The sequence below is a fragment of the Mus caroli genome, chromosome 2, assembly GCF_900094665.2.
Source record: "Mus caroli chromosome 2, CAROLI_EIJ_v1.1, whole genome shotgun sequence".
NCBI lineage: Eukaryota > Metazoa > Chordata > Mammalia > Rodentia > Muridae > Mus > Mus caroli.
Window position 1 is genome coordinate 93800668 of NC_034571.1, and position 22848 is coordinate 93823515.

The following is a 22848-nucleotide window of genomic DNA, read 5'->3' on the forward strand; positions in this document are numbered from 1 at the left end:
GGGAGAGGGAGAGGGAGAGGGAGAGGGAGAGGGAGAGGGAGAGGGAGAGAACGAAATCTGGAAAAATTTTGGAAATACATCTTAACAGAACCTAGGCTGCCAACTTGGACCCATCCACAATTTGACATTGAGTGGTTTTTGTTTTTTTTGTTGTTGTTGTTGTTGTTTTTGTTGTTGTTGTTGTTGTTGTTGTTGCCACTCTAGGACACCCCTTCTTTCAGGAATCTGGACATAGCCAAGGATGGTCTTTGACAGTCTAGCATGTATGTATCTGAATCATGTCAGCACAACTGATGTTCTTAGGCCAGCAGATGGCATCAGACCAACTGGGACAGGATTCACAGACTGTGAGTACTGAGAATCATTCTACCAACCCTAAATTCATCTGTTATGAAGGCAATAAAACCAGAATGGAGTTATTCAAGGTAAATGAAGTATTGGTGCAAATCATCCAGGAAGGATGCAGTCCACACCCCTACCATCATGTGGGTAGGTGAGATATTTGTATTATCACAGTTGATCTTCATCTGTATATTTACAAGTTTGAAATAATTCATTTTGTAATGAGAATATTAATTTTATTTTAACTTTTCTTTAAGTTTTGTTAAAAATTATGCAACATATTGACTTGTTTGGGTCAATAACGGTATATATTATAAAATACTGCAAGACTTGTGATTCCTTTTTGCCCAATCACTTTGTCATACTAGCTGAAATATGTTTGTGGTGTTTCTACATTTTCAGGTATAAATGCCCTTGTTTCAACCTTTGCTTTTTAATTTGCCACTATTTTATCTGTGTAGTGAAACTGGATTTTATCAACTCTTCATCAATATCTACTGACTACTCCAAGCTTTATACGGGGTTAGGGGATTAATTGTAAGTTTTCCTACATGGAAATAATCAAACATATTTCAACACATTTCAAATATATTTGTTTTTGTATCTCCAGTTACATGGTGTTTAAAAAAATTTTTCATTTAATTTGCAAATAAATAACTAAACCTAATGCTTGCAAAGGATAATTTTATGACCGAGTTATAGGGTTAATTTATATTGGCTAAGAAGCATTTAAGATGGACCATTATCTATTCACCTTAAATTATTAAACAGTATATCCTTTAAGTATATGTACACATACAGGTAAAAGTTCTATCATATTAATTGTATATTACAATAGAAAATTCTGCTATCATGAGCCAATTGTTCTAATTTGAAATTATATGATCTCAGCTCTTAATTATTTGGTTTATTTATTTATTTTATTTTTTTATTAATCATTACATTCATTTACATTTCAAATGATATGCCATTTCCAAGCTACCCCTCCACAAACCCCCACCCCACATCTGCCCACTCCTGCCTTCCCTTTGCCTCTAATGGTGTTCTCCTACCACAAACACAGCCACCCTCTCCAGCCCCACTATTCCACCATTGCCCCTAAGCTGGGATATCAAACCTACACAAGATCAAGGACCTAATCTCCCATTGATGTCAGACAAGGCCATCCTCTGTTACATAATTATCTGGAGCCATGGATACTCCCTGTATACTCCTTGGTTGGTGTCTAGTCCCTGGAAGCACTGGGTGGTTTGGCCAGATGATGTTATTCTTCCAATGTGATTGCAATTCCCTCCACTCCTGCAGTCCTTCCACCAGCTCCTCCACCAGAGTCCCTCAGCTCAGTCTAATGGTTGGCTCCATGCATCCACATTTCTGGCCAAACCTCCCTGTTAGCAAGCACCTCTTGCCAAGGCACAATAGGGTTTGCAGAAAGGATGGATCCCCAGATGGGGTAGTCCTAGGAAGAACCTTCTCTCAGTCTCTGCTCCATTTTTTGTCCTTTTTCTTACTGTGGACAGGAACATTATTAAGTTAAAAACTTTGAGATGGGTTGGTGGCCTCATCCCTCAACATGGGGCTGTGCCTATGTGCTGGAGGTGGCCTCTACAGAATCTCATTCTACTTTCAATTAATTTTGAACCCATTGCAATTGTATATTCTATCTTTAAACATACCGCATAATCTGATTCTACTTTGCAATAGCACAATTCCCACAATTCTAACAATTCTCAAAGCCACCATTATCTCTCATATACATTATTAGTATAGCATAATATTATGTCCCATTTCCATGTGATTTAACATAGGTTGAATTTCAATACTTCTGCTAAAGTTATATTGTATTAAGGATCTTGCAATTTCAACTTTGTCAACATACTACCTTGTGATTTACTCTTGTTTGTTCCCCAAGTCATGGTGAGTTTGTTACTCTTTGAAGATGCCCAACAAGCCCAGGTACAATCATTTTAACCTTCATTATCTCAAGAACTAGCTTCTTAAACTCTGCATATAAACAGATAGGTGATGATGATAGATGGATAGATATTAGATAAATAAATAGGAATGTATTAGATACATAAATAGAGAACATAGATAGTTTATAATATAGGTAGGTAAAAAAATAGATAACATAACTGCTATAAAAAGATGGGGAAATCAAGAAACCTAGAATGTATTAAACAAATTGCTGGCAGTTCAACAGGTTGAAGACTGAACATTCAAGTTGATCTGATTTTCTTCTGGGTATCATGGATGCTCTCTCTCTTCAAGGAGGATTAAATCTCTCTCTATCAACTCTTCAGTTTGGGAGGGCCAACTCAAAGACATTAACCCCATCTTCCTAAGCTGACAGCCTTTACCTCCTCTCATGCTAAGCAGAGACCTTAAACTACTCTAGAAACAACTCTATCCATCTTATCTGCTCCACCCATTCCTGTTCCAAATACCTAGTCCTTTCCATAGGCAAAAAAACATATACTGATCCTATCTAGATTCAAAGATCTCTTCAAGGAAGGGAACCAAATCTACACCAAAATCTCCATCCATCCCCTTGACTTATATGAAAATCACATGTCCAGTGTTTGCCTTTTAACCTTTCCTCTTCCCTCCCAGCACAAACATCTCTTCAGGTACTAATAACAAACTTTGCCTTAAGTCTGGAGAATTTTACTGAGAATCCAGAGGCTGGCAATTGGAATCCTTTAATTGTGTAGCATGGCTTTTCTGAAGCTGAAAGCCCTTAGGTACTCAAACACAGGGAAGTTCACTTCTGACACCTTGTAGCTTAAACACTGAACCCCTGTCAACCTAGTCATCATACAACAGAATAAAATAATCTCATTTTATTTACTACCCTTGTATAGTTAAATTTTTATGGAATTTTATTTATCTACATTATAAATTATATCTATATTTTGTGTGCGTGTGTATATATATATATATTACTGTTTGTTTATCTAGCATTTATCTATCATCTATCTATCATAATCATCATCTATTTATTTAGAGTGCGAGTTTAAGGAGTTGGCTTTTGAGACCATGAAGGCTAAAATGATTGTGCCTGGAATTGCTGGAGAACTTCGAAGAGTAACAAGTAACTATCATGAGGTGTCAAACAATTGAGAGGGATTTACAAGGTAGTAGGTTTGCAAAGTTGAATTTAAAAAGGTCCCTAGAACAATATAACTCTAGTAGATGTATTGATATTCCGCATAAGTTAAATCAGATAGAAATAGGATCCACTAGGATTTGACCCTAATAATGTATATAAGAGACAAAGCCTGTCTACCTCGTGAAATTTGGGGTAAGTGGAAACAGGTTTTAAGCACCCAATCAACAGAGAAGCCATGAAATCTCTACCTCAAGAACACATAACAATAAAGTAAAGAAGGATAATTAAATTGATCTAGCACTTGAATATTTAATGAAATGTATAACCCCCATACAATAAGTGGCCATTTTAATAACTTATGGCTGTAGTGTACAAAAAGAGTTTAAATCATTTTTACAGAACTTGTGACTTAAATATTTCTGTATCCGCACCCCCACCCTTTGTTCCTTATGCCACTATTCCAGCTCTTAAAATTTCATCTATTAGAAAACATTTTTTCTAGTCGGCCATCACTGGAAAGAGAGGCCCATTGGACTTGCAAACTTTATATGCCCCAATATAGGGGAATGCCAGGGCCAAAAGAATGGGAATGGGAGGGTAGGGAAGTGGGGGGCGGTATGGGGGACTTTTGGGATAGCATTGGAAATGTAATTGAGGAAAATATGTAATAAAAAAAAAACAGTGAAAAAAAAAAAGAAAAAAAAAGAAAACATTTTTTCCTTTGAATACGGTATCCTATTTTATTTTTTCTAAGAAAGAACTCAACTAAAGCATCGAAATAAATTCTCTACAATTAAAGCCTTTTTTCAAGTGCAGTATTTTCAAGCCCACTCAGGTTCTTATGCCACTCATTGTTGCAGTTATTTGTTGAGGGCCAGTTCCTCATTCTATGTCATAACCAAGTGTTCCACATCTACTACTGCATTCAAAGATTTTGACACACTGAATAGAAAAATGTGATTAAGACAACTCAAATGTATGACGTTGGGGATCAGGAGGAGAGCCATGGGGAGAGAGAAATAAACAGAATTTGGGATAAATAATAATTTTAAAAGGGGAAACCAAACATGACTTGGAAGATGTGATAGTATTGAAACTAGTGTTTTCCAAAAATAATCCAGGATATGATATCCTGAGAAAATGGCATTCAGGAAGAAACCATAGTAAAAGGCTCTAACTGGAGGTTTCTATTAAATAACACATTCCAAGTATGTTCCTTATGAATTTTAAATAATTAGGCAATTATAATTTGGGAAGATTATTGTGTCAGAGAATGTCTGAAAATGGTTATGACTGGTGTAAAATTTTTCATAAGAACATTCACATAGTCATGTGGTAATTTATTATCCACTTATTCATCTTATATATTCTTTGAGAAGTATTTATTGATCACTTGTTTAGTATCAGTTTCAATTCCACATGATGTAAACCTAATAAAGTAAAACTACAATTCTGTTCTCAGCAAACTATAAATAATAAATACAAAGACATAATATTGGTAACATAATGTAATATAAAAATAATGTTTTAGGTAAAGATAAATGCTAGATGGAATTTTAGATGAAATAAAAATGAAAGGTTTTAATTGGGTCAAATCTTAGCAAAACTCTAACTAAAATTGTTCATGTAGTGACAAAAGGATAAGAGAAAGAAGGAAACTTCAGTTCAAAATCTCCAAAACAAAGAAATGATTGGATAATCATGCCAGGAAGAAAGACAGAGCAGTCAAGAGTGATATGCATGGTAGTTATTATCAACTGTTAATAGCATAGAGTAAATCTAAAATATAATACTCTATTGTGCATTTTAAAAAAGACCAATTAGAACTGTATACTGGCATTTAGTAGGAGAATAATAGCTTGGGATTATTTAAAAGTGGAAAAAGTAGTTACTGTGTCAGCAATGAGTTTAGAGGGGGATGAAGGCAATGACAAGATAAGCTAATGATATAAATTGCTAAAAATCCTATTACTCTGACAAGTATTTAGAATCCTTAGGATCCACCACTACTTCCTCCTCCTCCTCCTCCTCCTCCTCCTCCTCCTTTTCATCCTTCTCCTCTTTTTCCTCCTCCTCCTCCCTCTCTTTCTCCTTCTCCTCATTTTTCCCTTCTTCTCCCTCTTCTTTGCTTTACAGGCTGTTGATTATGATGAAGAAATATAGCCCCTATATTTTCAAACTTCACATATTATTTTACCAAAGTATATTACGTCCTGGGTAAATATGGGGATGGGAGGATAATCAAACATTGTAATCAAGAAAAAGAAAAAGGCCTTAGTGGGGTCAGAACTCAAGAACAATAAATTCAGATCACTGTTCACTGAGATTATGCATAGTGTTCACTGGTAAAATAACAGAAGGACCTTTGGAGGTTGTAGTTTTCAAAACATTATTTGTGTCAACTTAGTAGATTTTATGGAAAGAAAGTATATCAGGAAACAAAACAAAACAAAACAAAACAAAACTCAGGGTTTCTCTCTCAAGGGGAAAAGCAGGGCTTCTGGAAAGGTTTGAATTGATTTTATTTGATAGTAAGATACAAGAGTTCTCTTAACATTTAACTTCTTTCAAATGATATTAAACAAGAAAATAGAGTAATGTTGGTCTTTACCTGGTATATATTTGTCAAATTACTTTCAATGATTAACATAGACATGTGGGTCAGTTCATTGAGGAAAGTAATTTCAACACAACAGAAAATTAGCAAAAGTAGTTTGATGGAATTTAAGGGAGGGATATGTAGTTTTACTCTGTAAAATACCTTAGGAAACTTAACCTTCTTTAACCATGTTCTAGAATATCAGAGTTCTGAACTACATCCTTTGTGACCCAGAAGAGAGTTTAGAGTGAATTCCATTAGAATGAAATGGTTGAGAAAACAACCACAAGGTCGTTCTTTTTTAATTTAAATTAATAAACTATTGACATTAAAGTCTGTTCATTATAAATTAAAACTTCTAATATAGAGAACTACAATTATGTAATTTTTGTTTAGATGTCGGTTTGCTCCAGCCACAACCATGCACAATCAATCTTTGAAAATTCAATTTTCTTATATAAATGATGGGGTCAAATAAATCACTTCACACACACACACACACACACACAGAGTGCTGGAATTATAAATGTGAAGTAAGACCTTAAACCTCCCAGTTTACTTACATTATTTTCCTTAGATCTTTAGAATATTAATATCAGTAAACCTTTAGAGAATATTAAGTTCATTTAAGCCTATAGTTCAATTTCAAGCCACTCTTAAATGACCAGGTTATATTATGTCACACTAACTCTCAAATACCAAGGCAAGGATAATTTTCCTTTGCTCTAGAGTTTCCTGGCTGCTTTGACCCACCAAATACCTGATCTTTGTTTTATTCATTTATATTCTTTATGGACTTACTGATTAATTTTGCTTATACTAAAAATAGAATTCTGTCAAAGTATTCTATACTCAGCTCATTCAGTGAAGATATATACTGGAACTAAGAATAGTTATTTCCAGCCCATGTTACTCTGGAAAGCTGCCATTTTCTAGAAATGTCATATCTTATTATCTTTACAACTTTTAGCCAGCAGTGTCCAGATCTTAATTTCACCAAAACATACACAGATCATTTTCCCCTCAAACTACTCTGAGACACCTTCATTTATCAAATGAAAAATCACTACTTATAAACTATTTATTTATGTGTTTCTTAACCAAAGAGGCTGATTGGGCTATCAAGATTAACCCAAGTGGAAATATATCAAACTCCACTCTGTCAACACCACAGTAAGGAGCAGGAGACACATGACTGCACAGCTCTGCAAATACTATAGCTACTGGCTTATCAGTGACACCCACCATGGAAGACCTGGAAGTCATATTTCAATAAAGGGAGATGGGATATATCTCACTCTCACTGGCATTAATAATTTATGATTAATCAGTTTATGAAGTCTCACTCACTGAAGGAAATAGAGAGGAAGATGGATTCTCTCTCTGGATTTAACATTACTTTTCTCTCAGGCAGAATTTAATCATTTCTTTCATTTCTGAAGACCAGATAATTGACTAGCCATTTACTTAAACTTCCTCAAAGGGCATCCATAATCCTCCCAGGGGTCCACCTCTGATCAGTGCAGGTTAAGTTAAATTGAGTCTTGATTATTCAGCTTAGAGAGCAGCTGGGATCTCACCACCTAGAAGTGAATGGGGACTCACTGAGCTAGCAGAATTCAGGCAGCATGGGAAGATCTGAAAGGAACTAGTGCATCCCTATTAATTCATATGGTTATAAATGTGATGAAATAAGAACAACAGTAGGAAGAACACTGGGAGTGAGTGTGAGAAGTGCAGTCTTGACAGGGTGAATAGATCGAGATTCTGCCATCATAATGGGGAATATGACCTACTAAAAGTGAAGCCAGAAAACTCATTAGTCCCCTTTATCATGGAAGGAAACAGAAAGCCTGGCCATCTGAGTTATGCACTCAACTTCATCAGGAACCAAACCTGCTTCTATCTTTGTGTTCTTTGATTCCTGGGTTCCCAGTACTGAAGGATAAATTGCTGTTGTAATGAGCTGCCTGATTGGTTTCGGTTTGTTATATTGGCCAAAACACATTAAGACAGATGGCAAGATCAACCCCTCAGAAAAAGGTTAAGATAAGTGGCCCAACATATTTCATGACATGTAAAGGTGTATACAGTTGCTTTAGTTGTTCTCTTGCAAACTGACTTTTCAAGAGGTACCTGGAAGAAATGAAGAAGTGATGTCTACAAGAATGAATGTAAGTCAAGCTAACAGTATACTTCGGTAACATGCATTCATTCTGTCCATTCTATGAGAATCCTATATAATAATGTGCTCATTGAAGTGTATTTTAGCATAGCCAGTTTGACTAGAAAAATATGAGAATTTGTATTTTTATGTAAAATTATATGGTATTAGAATAAAGTTATACACATCTTTTAAGCTTTATATCATGTCTAGACTATTTGCAATGTACTATCATGCAAATGCTATGTAAATAGTGCTTGATTTACGAAAAGATGACAAGAAAATATCTTTAATTATTCAGTACAGACTCTTAAAAAGACGTTGGTGCTGTTATTACTTGAATTTCTGGATGTGAAAATGTGAATATGTATGTATGTATGTATGTATGTATGTATGTATGTATGTATGTGTGCATGTATGCCTGTATGTATATACAAAAATGTGACATGCTGTCTAATTCTATTTCCTGGTACTTGGATGAAGGGACAACAAAACCAGGGACTGTCTCTCTTCTTTCTGCAAGACTCAAGTTCCATACCCATGAATTAGTTCAATTTCCTTTCTTATGTCCTCCCTTCCTGTCTCTTGTATTTGACTATCATCATTTGTTATTCCTTTGAGAGTTTCATAATCTTGGGAACATATAAAAACACTGGTGCCTGAGTCACACCCCTGAACTTCAGATGTAATTACTATGCAATGCATCTGGGCATGAGCTATTTAAAGATTCCCAGGTGTTTAAAATAAGAAGCACAGTTTGATTAACACTCACTTGCTTCATCTTTGCTGATAACTTCCTTGGAATTCTTTGTTCAGGTTTCATCTGTCATGACGATGCTAAGATTTAACTTTTAAATTTTCCACCTGGCCTAATGATCATTAATCATTCAAGGAAACAGCCACTCACTCAAAACTCTTTAATGACTACAATAGTACAGAAGAAATCCTAAGTAGACAATAAATACTGAGTGAACCCAGAGATGTTATGAGATAGCAACTGATATGAAGTAGGCAACAATAAAAGTGTTGGGGGTCTTACTTTCTGAGGTGTTGAAGATTTCTTCCTCCAGAGTTCACCATGTTTATCTTTTCTTCCATTCTAAATGCTGTGGTCCCACTCACTTTGATATTTTGAAAAAAATAATTTGTTCATTGAGTCATGATTTTTCTCTTCTTTTTTTAAGTACTTGTTTACTCTCACCACTACTACTCACTTCCAATATTCTGTGATCAGCTTATATGTACCATAGCTACAAGTGTTTCTTGTTTCTATCCTTTGTTTTTGGAGCTCTTTTCTCTAAGTATGTAGATATGGAAGAAGGATAATATGGGTATATCAACTCATGCAGTAAGTTATAATATAAAACTATGTATAAATTTCAAGTTAAAAGTATAAGAATTCACACTTGGGGGGAAAGGCAGGCAGATCTCTGTGAGTTTCAGGTCAGCCTAGTCTACAATGTCAGCCAAAGACGGCCAGGGGTGTTACACAGAGAAACTGTCTCAAAAAATCACATACATGAAAAACTATAAGAATTCAGAGAAAGGCTAATATCTTTGTTCACAGTGTATCAGGAAAGAACATATAATATGCTCAGACCTATAGAGGACCTTTGATGCTGGGCAGGTGTTTTATTAATTGATTTAGTTAGGACTGAGCCCAGGACATTGAACATTCTAAGTGCACAATTATTGTGGTACACAAGTCTGCTTCCCCTCCTTTTCATAAAGTGTCCCTTCTAGTAATGTTTGTGATTATCCCAAAAGTACACTGCCTCTTGGCCTGTTTCTAGAGCAAAGCCTTTATACATTGAATAATGATGATTCCCATGTTCTTTATTTATTCCTTTTTTTATTATTGAATTAATTTATTTGTGGCCAACAAGACTACCCATATGAAAGGTAAGGAGATAATTTTCAGAAGTCGGGTCTCTCCTATGTCTTGTTCAGTCCAGGTGATCAAACTCAGGTTGTCTGTCTTGGCAGAATATATCTTTACCCACTGAATCATCTCTCTGGCTCTTAAATTCTGAATGAGTTGTTTGTTTGTATTCTGAGACAGGGTTTCTCTGTATAGCACTGGCTATCCTGGAACTCACTTTGTAGACCAGGCTGGCATCGAACTCAGAAATCCACCTGCCTCTGCCTCCCAAATGCTGGGATTAAAGGTGTGCGCCACCACCACCCGGCTTCTGAATGAGTTTAACATACATTTTTTTTGTTTGTTTTTTGTTTTTTGTTTTTTTGTTTTTTAGAGACAGGGTTTCTCTGTGTAGCCCTGGATGTCCTGGAACTCACTTTGTAGACCAGGCTGGCCTTGAACTCAGAAATCTGCCTGCCTCTGCCTCCCAAGTGCTGGGATTAAAGGGGTGTGCCACCACTGCCTGGCTTAATATACATTTTATCAAGAAACATTATTAGAGACAAAATTTGGAGCTGTGACGAAAGGATGGACCATCTAGTGATTGCCATATCCAGGGATCCATCCCATAATCAGCTTCCAAACGCTGACACCATTGCATACACTAGCAATATTTTGCTGATATGACCCAGATATAGCTGTCTCGTGTAAGACTATGCCGGGGCCTAGCAAACACAGAAGTGGATACTAACAGTCAGCTATTGAATGGATCTAGCAAACACAGAAGTGGATACTAACAGTCAGCTATTGAATGGATCACAGGGCCCCCAATGGAGGAGCTAGAGAAAGCACCCAAGGAACTAAAGGGAACTGCAACCCTATAGGTGGAACAACAATATGAACTAACCAGTACCCCGGAGCTCTTGTCTCTTGCTGCATTTGTATCAAAAGATGGCCTAGTCGGCCATCACTGGAAAGAGAGGCCCATTGGACTTGCAAACTTTATATGCCCCAGTACAGGGGAATGCCAGGGCCAAAAAGGGGGAGTGGGTGGGTAGGGAAGTGGGGGGGATATGGGGGACTTTTGGGATAGCATTGGAAATGTAAATGAGGAAAATACCTAAAAAAAAAGAAAAAAAGAAAAAAGAAAAGAAGACTCCAGTATGCAAATGAAAAAAAAGAAACATAATTAGTAAAAATAATGCTTATGTTTATAACAACCTTACGAACTTGTCAAGATGGGTAAGATGACATACATTATGAGGTTCATAAATGTTTACTGAAGGTAGAAAGTAAGCTTAGATTAGGTTCATTGAGTCCATGCTTTGAAGGCAATTCTATATTCGTTATAGTTAGCCTGCAGTTCCTAAAATACTCTTTCTATGTAAATGGCAATTTATAAACATTTCTCCTGATGTCTCATTTATAAATTGTTGATCTTAGTGCCTGTCCTAATGGTGTTCTGTTCAAAAAGATTTTTCCTGTGACAGTGAGTTCAAAACTATCCCTTTCTTTTTTCTATCATATTCAGTGTATGTAGTTTTTAGTTGAGGTATTTGATACACTTGGATTTGTGTTTTGTGTGGGCGATAAGTATGGATTTAATTGGATTCTTTAACATATTGCATATAGATTGACAAGCACAATTTGTTGAAGAAACTCCCTTTTGTCAGTGTGTATTTCTGACTTCTTTATAAAAAAAAATCAGATGTACATAGGTGTGTAAATTTATGCCTATATTTTTAATTCAATTCCATTAATCAGCATTTATTGTCCTAGTACCATGATGTTTTTATTATTAATATATTTTTATTATTAATGTTTTAGCTGAAGCTGAAAATTATCCTTTCAAAATTTGTGAAGAAGTGTGTTCAGATTTTGATGTGGATTGCACTGAATCTATGATTGTTTTGCTAGGATGGCCATTTTACTCTCCATGAGCATGGGAGATCTTTTAAACTTCTGATATCTTCCTCAATTTCTTTCTTAAATGACATGAAGTTTTTATCATACAAGTCATTCACTTGTTTGCTTAGCAGTACCCTAAGATATTTTTTATTATCTGAGATTATTAGGAAAGGTGTTGTTTCCCTGAATTTTTTGTGTGGGTCTCTGATTCTTGTGCCTTCTCTTGGGTACATTTCCTTCTGTTGGTTAGTCTTGTCCAACATTGCTATGACAGTTTCACTTTATCTTCTTATATTATATTTTGCTTTATATTTTTAAAAAATGAATGAATAGATGAATGAATGAATGAATGAATGAATGACAAGTTAGTCACTAGGGTAAAGGTTAAGAACTACTCCATCACTTATACCTGTTGTGAGAAGGCGCATCAGTTTTGTTGAACAGAGTGACACTGGGTATATCAAAGCCTCCAGGACAGGATTCATGCTCAGGATTTTTTGTCCAACATATAATTGAACTCCATATTCTTTTGTGTGTGAGTTTTTATTTCTTTAAAGTTGGCTTGGGGTTTGTTGGTTTTGTTTGTTGTTGTTTAGGGGATTGTAGTTTTAATTTTTCTTTCTTTTTCTTCCGAGGTTTGGGGTTTTTGTTATATTGTTTTGTGTTTGTGTGTGTGTGTGTGTGTGTGTGTGTGTGTGTGTTTAAGAGAAAATGTTAAAGATTGATTGGTAGGGAAGGGAAGAGTATCTGGAAGAACTCAGGCAAGAGAGAGAATATGATCAAAATATTTTTAACTGTAGTCAGTGTTTTTAATAGTAAAAGTATAGCAAAAATTGGAAATAAAAGCATCTCTCCTATCAAATATCTGGAAACATGTCACCTTGTCCTAACCCTGTGCCTGAAATATCAAGTATCTCCAAGATGATCATTGCTCTGAAGAAGAAATCAAAAATTTCTTTCCACAAATGTAAACTTTTCAACTTATGCACAGAATTTCTCTGTATATAATCCATTTTCATGTAGTGACGCACTTTGACATACACTTGTAGTCATGATAAACCTAGGTAGAAGAGAAGGTTAGTTTTACATAGACATATAGCATCTCAAAATATTTGTTTTCCATTCTTGAGTAATTTATTTTTTGATACTTTAAACAAAGGAGAGAGTATTAGAGTTCCATAGATAATCTAAGCTAATGTGATAATCAAATGGATTAGGAATTAGAGAAGAGTAGAATCAAAAGAATGTCTAAGGAAAGTACAGAAAAGAATGAAGTTGGAAATGTCATACAGCAATATTTCTCAAAGGAAGAATCAGGACTTTATAATCAAGTAATTCTGGAGAAGAAGCAGCACAGATGAGCTCTAGGGCACCTGACCCAACTTTCCATCACTGTGAGCAAACACCAGAGATTCAGACCATTATTGTGAACATTATGGCATGGCATTTCTTAATGACGTTGAACTACGTACAATGACAACTTAAATATAAATTCAATCCAGTCCATTGTTCCTAGGTTTCTTATAACTGAAACTATAGTGAATTATATCTAAGATCTCTATATATTTGGGGGCCTGATTTCCATAGAAACTCTAAGGTGAATCCTTCTGTATTGGATAGGAAAACATGAAGGTGATGAGGGAAATCTTCAGGTTTGTGTGTAATCCTCTATGGAAAAAGTTATGTAATCTTCTATGGAGAAAGCTGTTATTTTCCAGTTCCAGTTCCAGAGCAGACAGAGGAAAGCAGTTGTCACAAATAAGGCTAATTTGATTTGTCATTCTATAATGTTAGGGATTATTAGTTAGGAATAGACTGCTTACAAGTTGTGGCTAACAGTGTCACTTTTTACGAATTATAAATATCCCAGGCCAGCTTTTCTTCATGCTGGCATCAAAGTGTTCATGCCCCATTTGTGATGCACATCTCTAGACAAGGACCTTCACAGTTGAGACTACTCTTTTCATGCCAGGGCCTTAGGGCCTTCAGAAAGGCTAGCATATTTATCTAGAGCTTGAACTTTAGAGTGACCTTTGTTTGCATACAAATGACGCTTCTTGGTCATGTTAACAGTCAAGATACTTTATTACTTCCAGGTTATGGAAAACAGCAATCTTATCATCCTACTCCTACAGTTCTGCTTGTTACACTCTTGGAGTATCATTGCATATGCAAACATAGATCCCTTCCTTTCTCTTTCCGTTAATTTTCTGAAGAATTTTTTCAAGGTAAAGTAAGCTTCTCATGGAGGTGTTTAAGATACAATAGTTGCCCAGAAAACTGAATAAAGAATGAACCTTTGTTCAAATATTTTTCTTGTTTTTATCTTAATCATAATAGCAACAAATGAATGATGAAAAAACTGAGAAAATTTATTATGGCAAGCCTGGGAGACTTTTAGACATCAATGTATCTAAATGTTAGCAATTCTTGTGCCATGGCATTATTCAAAGATAAGACCAAAGGCTTCATGATAGTTACATTTCAAGATATTTTATTTCTATTTAAGCATGAAGCATTTTAAGTGCTTTTTATAGCCTGTGCTGTAATTACATTTTGACATGTAGCACTGCACCAAGATTCAAAAACTCTAAGTCCTGCCCCTAATTGATAATTCAAACCATTATTGAGCTAATGAACCTGGTCTTGGACATCAGTGAGATGGTCATCTAATTAGCTTTTTAATATCTGTTTACCAGATGAGTGAATAGAACACCCAGGGCAATGATGGTGCAATAAATTTAATAGCAGAGGAAATAAAGGGGATGGGGTAGACTCCAGCAATTGATATGGCTTCCTAATAAACCTCTAGAGGACTCAGAAAGGAGTATTACATATTTTCTTCCTTCCATCCAGATTCACCAAAGTGCATTAGGTAAGGCCCAACCTTGCCAAAGTATTTATAATATTTATTACCTGTAATGGGGACTGCACTCTGGAGGAAACTGGCACTGAATGTTTTATTAGGTACAGATAAATCCAATAATGTATTTTTGCAACATTTCTACTTTGAGCTGTGTGTTCGGAGAAATGGCAAATAGTCTTTGTTACTTTCATTATTCAGTTTAACAATCATGATAAAGCTGATAATGTTCAGTGACCATTTTCTATGTGCTCAAGGAAGGCTGGCCTGTCTTATCTGTACTTGTTCATGATTGTATTACAGAAACCAAGTTGGGGCACTCAGTTATGTACAAATGAGGTAAGTTAGCGTTATAGGCTGATAAACAATTATCTGCATCTACAGAGCTAGAATGCGTGAGAAGTCAAACCAGTACTATAAAGTATAAGCTAGTTTTTAAATTTGCAAATCTGTGCCATGGTGCCTTCAGTTCTGAAATGGTCCATGAGCCAACACTAATCAAAGTAGCTAACTCACTGCATACAGAAAACACATTGCAACTCAATCAATTATTCCAACCATTGCCCTGAATACAAATATCTTTAGCATAGTCAGAGTTGAGCTTTAGTTACATACGATCATTGCAAGCTTTTCTTCTGTACCAGATAACTATGTAAAGCACAAAAGATCTTCTTTTACAGATCAGGAAAAATAAAAAAAGTGTCAAGTTTATATTAATTAAAATACACTATTCTTTCTCAATACCATGAACTATTTCAAAAGTCAGATATAAGGATAATGAAACAAAATAAAATTTGAAATATCTAGGTTGGTTATACTGAGTTTTAAGACATAATTCTTTTAATATATTGAATTCTAAAATATATTGACAAAATTACATTGTATAATATTCTAAGTGAAGAATGAAACACACTCATATCATTATTTTAGAAAACAATACACTGCAGATCATAAAAATAAGTAAGTGTTACAAATATGACCAGACAGTGAAGATAAAAGAAATTCAGGTTTGCCCTTAGCCTTTCATTGATGATTCTGATCTCATGTTTGCCATCTTCTGTTGGACAACTATGTAAAGATAGACATGCAATTTGGACAGAACTACATATTTCTCACTAAAGTCTGCTCTTGTTCTTGGTGAAATATTTTATAATTTACCTCAATGCCATGAAAAAAATGTCTCCTGGTTTTTTTTCTCGTTTTTTTTTTTCTTAAATTCATGCTGACCATCCACAAAACTGATCTCTTTTCCCTTGCCCTTCTGGCTTTCCCTTTACAATCTGATTAGGTATGAAAGGTAAAATGTGTTTCAGAAGAGTAAATAACATGCCTTAAAATCTATGTAAAATAATCCATTATTTCAGAATAAAGCAAATAATATTTCTCCTTCATTTGATTATTTGTTCATTTCAGTGTTGATTCAAAGAAATTTGTCTGCCTGAAATTTAGAATAAACTAGAAAGGGACTAAAATAAATTCTGGAAAACTTATTTCAGCATTTTTAAAACTAGTCACAACAAAATTGTTCTGGGAGACACATTTCTTTTCTAAGCAAGCCATTGGAAGGGGAAAAAAAAAACTCCATACTTTTCTCCCTTTTGTTTTTAAAACAATATTTCATATTTATCTATGAGCAACAAAATGGGTGATAGAAATGAGTATTAATCTTATTACAGTGCTCTACTAAACTATAGAGGGCCTGCCATTGTTTCTTTTCTATTAAAATACTCAAAATGATAAAAACTAAATGAGTAATCTTTGTTTAGATTTAAATGATGTGTATCAATCATTATTAATGTTATTTTTCTGGATTGTAGACCCTAATTCAGGATCCCAATTCAGAAAAAAAAAAAAAGAAAGAAAAGAAAAGAAACCACATCCTGTTAAATAGCTACCAAGGTTTCTAACATAAAAAATGCAATAAAAATTATGGGTCAGAGTCGTTTTTATTAGTTAAGTCATATATGAAGGAAAGAGAAAAATCCTAAGGTGGTTTTCTCAGTTAATAAGCTATGTAATATGTAGAGAGATGATTAATATGCAAATAGGTGAAATATTACTTGTCTGCATATAATACTATCATTATATAAACTATAATCTAATACAACTACATTGACATAATAGTTTATGAAAATTCAAGTAAATTTTGCTGGCATATATTTAAGTGTGTCTATGTGTGGGTGTGGGTGTAATGCTGAATATATATATATATATATATATATATATATATATACATAATGCTTATTGTAAATATACATTCATATATTTAAAGTTTATAATTAAACAGTTCTTTATTGTTTATATCTTTGACTTTATATTAATGCATGAACACCATCAAACAAGTTAGTGTCAAAGACATTTCAATATGTTTCAAGAACAAGAATTCGAAATGAATTTTTTAAGTTACAAAAATGTATAAAACTATCAGTGTTGCATTTAATGAATAAAACACTAACAAAAACCATTTACACATATAGTTTAAGCTTAAAAAAAGTAGGAGAAAATAAAATAAATTTTATGTTTTGCTATAAGTTTAAAGTCAGTATTTAATAGCTAGGCAAATAACAGAATTCTTATTATAAATCTCTTTTATGTATTTTATATAAATTTCTAGAATATTGATGATATTGACTTATTCAATAGGGTGTGTTTAGCCATCCCTAGAGTAGTAGAATGCAGATTGCAGATGATATAATATACTTTACAGCTATATTTAAAGAAACACAAATGTCATAAAGTATATTTTGTTTGAGCATTAAGACAAAAGTAACACTATCTAGTGGCTTGAAATATTATAAAATCTGCAAATGGTCTATTTTATGCCAAAAACTATATGAAATGAAGTGTTCTTTGATTGACAGAAAGTATACTTTTGGGGCTGGAAAGAAAGATCTAGAGGTAAGAGTGTTTGCTACTCTTACAAAAGACAAGAGAAGGATTCCCAGCACATAGGCCAAGTGGCTCACAACCATATGTAATACCAGCTCCAGAGCATCAAAAACCCTCTTCTCACGTCCTTCCGTACCCACATTACAGGGTATATATTCACATAGACACATATATGTAAATAAAATGAAAACAAATCTTAAGGAAGCACAATGACTTGGTATTTGAATATAAATCTTTGCAACTAAGATGTTAATCAATGACATAACAGAATGTGTCAGTTAGTTTAACACTTTAAAATTATTTCTAGATTTTATTCCAGAATTTATGTCTGATATGCCTAACTGTAACAATCAGAACATGGTAAAAGAGTGGCCAATGTGAACAATGTTTTGGGGAACTATGAGAAAGGCTCCAGAAGAAAGGAAGAGGGCCTTTTACCTCAGGTCCACTTTATTCCATGACTTGTTCTTGAACATGATTTCATGCTTCCTGTGACTAAAATTTCCATTCAACATAGGAGACATGCTTATTCTTGTTAGATGTCAGATCATAACTTTAGAACCCAATATGGTCAGTGTACCTGGAATCTGGATATAACCATCTCCGTGTCTTCACACTTCACCAGATATAATCTAGATTATATCTAACATGCAATTGTGTTTAAATTGAACAGTCCTGAGAAAATTCTGAGAAAGTTCTGTTCTGTTAATATTTAGTATGTGATTACTGAAGTTTATTTACTTATTTTTCTGACCATGATTTTCAGGGTGAAAGCAGCCATCCTTGGACCATAGTTTTCTGTGTTCCATTCATGTATAAACGTACACTAAAACGGATGTAGTTGCCTACAGCATTAGACTGTAGTCCTCCCTATTCTCTCTTTTATTTTTACCTTGATTTTTTACTTACTCTCTCCACATTCCACTCATTGCCCTTCTTCTAAAGCCTTTCCCTACATCTCATCTCCCCTTCTCTTCATGTAGGTGAGGGTCCCCTAAGTATCCTTCCTCTCATATCAAGCATATCAAGTCTTTAAAAGGCTAGGCACATCCTTTCCCACTAAGACCAGACAACACAGTCCAGCTAGAAGAACATATCCCACATACAGGCAACAGCTTTTGGGATAGCCCCCTCTGCTTCAGTTTTTCAGCACCTACATGAAAACCAAGTCATCTGCCACATGCATGTGCATGGAGACCTAGATCCAGTCTGTGCATTTTCTTTGGATGACGGATGAGTGGTAGGGGACATCTCTAGGAAGAGTCAGACAGAGACCTAGGGTAGAGAAGATGCCCGAGAATCAATGGGGGTGTCCTTACCTGTCACTCACAGCATTGGGGATTTGGAACCTGAAAAGGCCACCTCCAGGAAATAGGCAGAAACTAGGGACACCAACCAATCCATAAAACTTTCAACCTAAAATGTATTCTCCCTACAAGAAATACAGGGACAGTAGATGGGAGGGGAGGAATAAGTGGAGAGAAGAGAGGGTGAGGAGAACTAGGGAGAGACTATTGGTTAAATCAGTTAAAATTAAGGGTCACTTGAGGAAGTGCATGTAAATCTTATATACCAGAAGCTTTAATATACATTTATGATGGTAATCTCAATGATGTTGTCCAGTAATATGGGAGACTGAGCTTAAGCTGATCATATATTTTTAACACAAGAAGCTTCCCGTACCAGAATTAGTTTACATACAATTGAGATGCTAGCCATAGAATCCTATGGAAACATCAAATCACCCAGGATGTTCTCAAGTCAGTAGATTGCTATTCACAAATGAATGGCAAGGCCCCATTGCTTAAGACCATGAATACAGCTGGGCATGGTGGCGCACACCTTTAATCCCAGCACTCGGGAGGCAGACGCAGGCAGATTTCTGAGTTCAAGGCCAGCCTGGTCTACAAAGTGAGTTCCAGGACAGCCAGGACTATACAGAGAAACCCTGTCTCGAACCCCCCCCCCCCAAAAAAAAAAACATTGGGCTGGTACCTCTATAAATACTTAACTTATATGTTTTAACATCTCTCGTAATGCAAGGTACTCTTCATGTTACCAAAGGAGAAACAAACACAAACCTTTTCATCTACAACGGTGTCCTACTTGCAAGATATGCTAGAATAATGGTAGCTCAAAACTGGTAATAACCAACCAATATTTTATTTGACTGTGACTGACAGCCCACGTCACAAGATGAGACATATACCATATACTGGCTTTGATTGGCCAATCAAAACTGAGACTAGATAGCCCCAGTATCTAAGATAGAATGAAACACCAAGTTAAAGAAGAGGAGAAAGCAAAAATAAAATGATTCCTAATGACATTCTGCTATATTCATAGATAAACTATAAATTAGTATATCTAATTCTATAAGTATATCTAATTCTAGAATTAGTGTCTCTAATTCTATTAATGCCTTAGTCAGCCAGCATCAGAGAAGCTTCTTAATGCAGTAGATAGAAAAATAATCAGACCCCAATATCAAGACATTGTACAGAGAATGAGAGATGGAACACTCAGTCCTAAACACGATGTCTCCACCAAATTCCTACCATCATGGCTCAGGGAACCCTGTGGAACAGGATGCAGAAAACTCTAAAAGCCAGAAGAGATAGAGGACACCAAGAAAATAAATCCTTCTAAATCAGTAAGATATATGCACACCTGGATTCATAGGGAATTGAGCCAGCATGCACAGGACCTTCACAGATCTACACCACTTGTGTCCTAGAGCTGAAAGAAAGAAACATCCAATTAACAACCATTTGCAAATGAAAATTTAATTCTCTTCAAGGAACTCTCAGTAGTGAAACACATTAGCCTTTAAATGTAGGCTACATACTCAGCAGGAGATGGACCACAGAAAATGAACTCAGTAATATTTTGAAGGTTCCTTGACTCATAATATCATGTCAGGTATTATCTTATTATTTTATTTATGTTTTCCATTTATATATAATATTTAATCTCTTTTACCCTAAGGACAGTTTATATATCATTTCTCCCATTATACTATTTTATGGAATTTCTGACATAAATGTATGTGTATAAATGGGTAGGTCTCTATTTCTTGTACCTTTTTGGGGGGAGCAGCAGTACATTTCCTCCTATTTGTTTACTTTGTTTGATTCTTGCTTTTTATTTTATTATTATAGTTAGAATTCAATTTTTTTAAATGGGAAAAAAACAAGTTTTCAAATAAAGGGGCAAAAGCTATTTTAACATATTTTTGGGTTGGTTTGTTAGCTAATTTATTTATTTATTTATTTATTATATGTAAGTACACTGTAGCTGTCTTCAGACACTCCAGAAGAAGGAGTCAGATCTTGTTACGGATGGTTGTGAGCCACCATGTGGTTGCTGGGATTTGAACTCTGGACCTTCAGAAGAGCAGTCGGGTGTTCTTACCCACTGAGCCATCTCACCAGCTTAACATATTTTTGTATGTCATAACAGTACATGTTATCATGCATGGCACTACTCTGCAAAAAGGATGAAATAGGTATATCAAAGAATATGGCTTCTCAAATAAGACCCTGGTCTGAAAATTACAAAAGGAATAGTGTCATAAACTTGAAGAAGCCATATACTTTCTTTTTTTCCCTGCAAGTTAAATACGGGTTAGAATTATGATACTGTATTTGAAGGAAGGTTTTGCAAAACTTCAGTGGGATAGTAAAATTAAATTACAGCCTCAAACAACACTCGACAAAGCATTGATTTTCTATGAATTACATGTAAGATAATTTTAAAAATCACAGACTATTTTGTTATTGACAAAATTGAGATTTAAAATAGCATATTTCTCATGCCACAGGAATTCTTAAGATTGAAGAATAGGCAAAAGCAATTTATAATTTTTCATTTAAAATTCACATAAATATTTAAATACTTTCTACGATTAACTTGCTCTCTTTTTACCCTCTTTTTGGATTTGTTTTGAACTTATGTTTATAACAATATTATGCAAGACATATATCTAGCCAGAAAAACTCAGCAGATTATTATCATATTATCATAGACAGAAAAAGGTGGCTGTGTTCTTTTTTTTTTTACCTGTTCTTCTTTCATTTATTACATCCTAAACATTACTTCCCAGCTCTCCTCTACTCCACCATCTCCACCTCCACTCTTCCCATGATCCTCCCTTTCTATTCATAAAAGAGCCGGCCTCCCAGGCATACCAACCATACACATCATATCAAGATGCATTAAGACTAGACACAAATCCTCACATTAAGGCTGGGCAAGGCAATCCAGTAGGAGGAAATGTGTCCCAGAAGCAAGCTAGATAGTCAGAGATACAGCCATTCCTATTGTCACTAGTCCCAGAATACCTGAAAACATAAACAATTACAGTACATGCAATAAATGCAACAGTGCATACAGAAGACCTAGCACAGAGCCATACAAGCTGTGTCTGCGGCCTGTATCTCTGTGAGCCCCTATGAATCCTGCTTAGTTGTTTCTGTGAGATATGTTCTGATAATCTTCTAGACCTCTCTGTCTCCTATAATCATTTATTCTTTTCCTCCTCTGGGATCCCTAACTTTTGGCAGTGGGTCTCTGCAACTGTTCTCATTAGCTGTTGGAGAAAGCCTCTCTAATAACAGTATAGCAGAAATATCATTAGGAATCATTGTGCTGATGTCTTTTGGTGGAAGGTGGTTAGTAGTATTGGGTTTTATTCTACATTTGTGGGCCATCAGACTTCCTGTTTTTTTGCAACCAGGCAGTTTTAGGCATGGGCTCTTTCCTGACTTGGGCCTCTACTTAGACCAGCCCTTGTCAACCTAACTTTTTATGAGACATGTAAAAAATGATTGGATAAGTTAAAGACTATATAGAGCCCATAAAAGTGCTGACTTGAGCAGGTAATATGCCAGTTTTAGTTAGAACCGGGCAACAGGGGATATAAATATTCTTGGACAAGACTTTCCAATAAAAGGACAATACAATGAATGGTTTGAGTGTTTATGGTTCTCAACTGATGGTGCTACTTAGTCTTGTCAAAACAGCAGAAAAAGGACAAATAATGTTCTACATCATACATGAAAAACATACTGAAAATTCAGGAACATCATTGGCAAAATGCACAATAAAA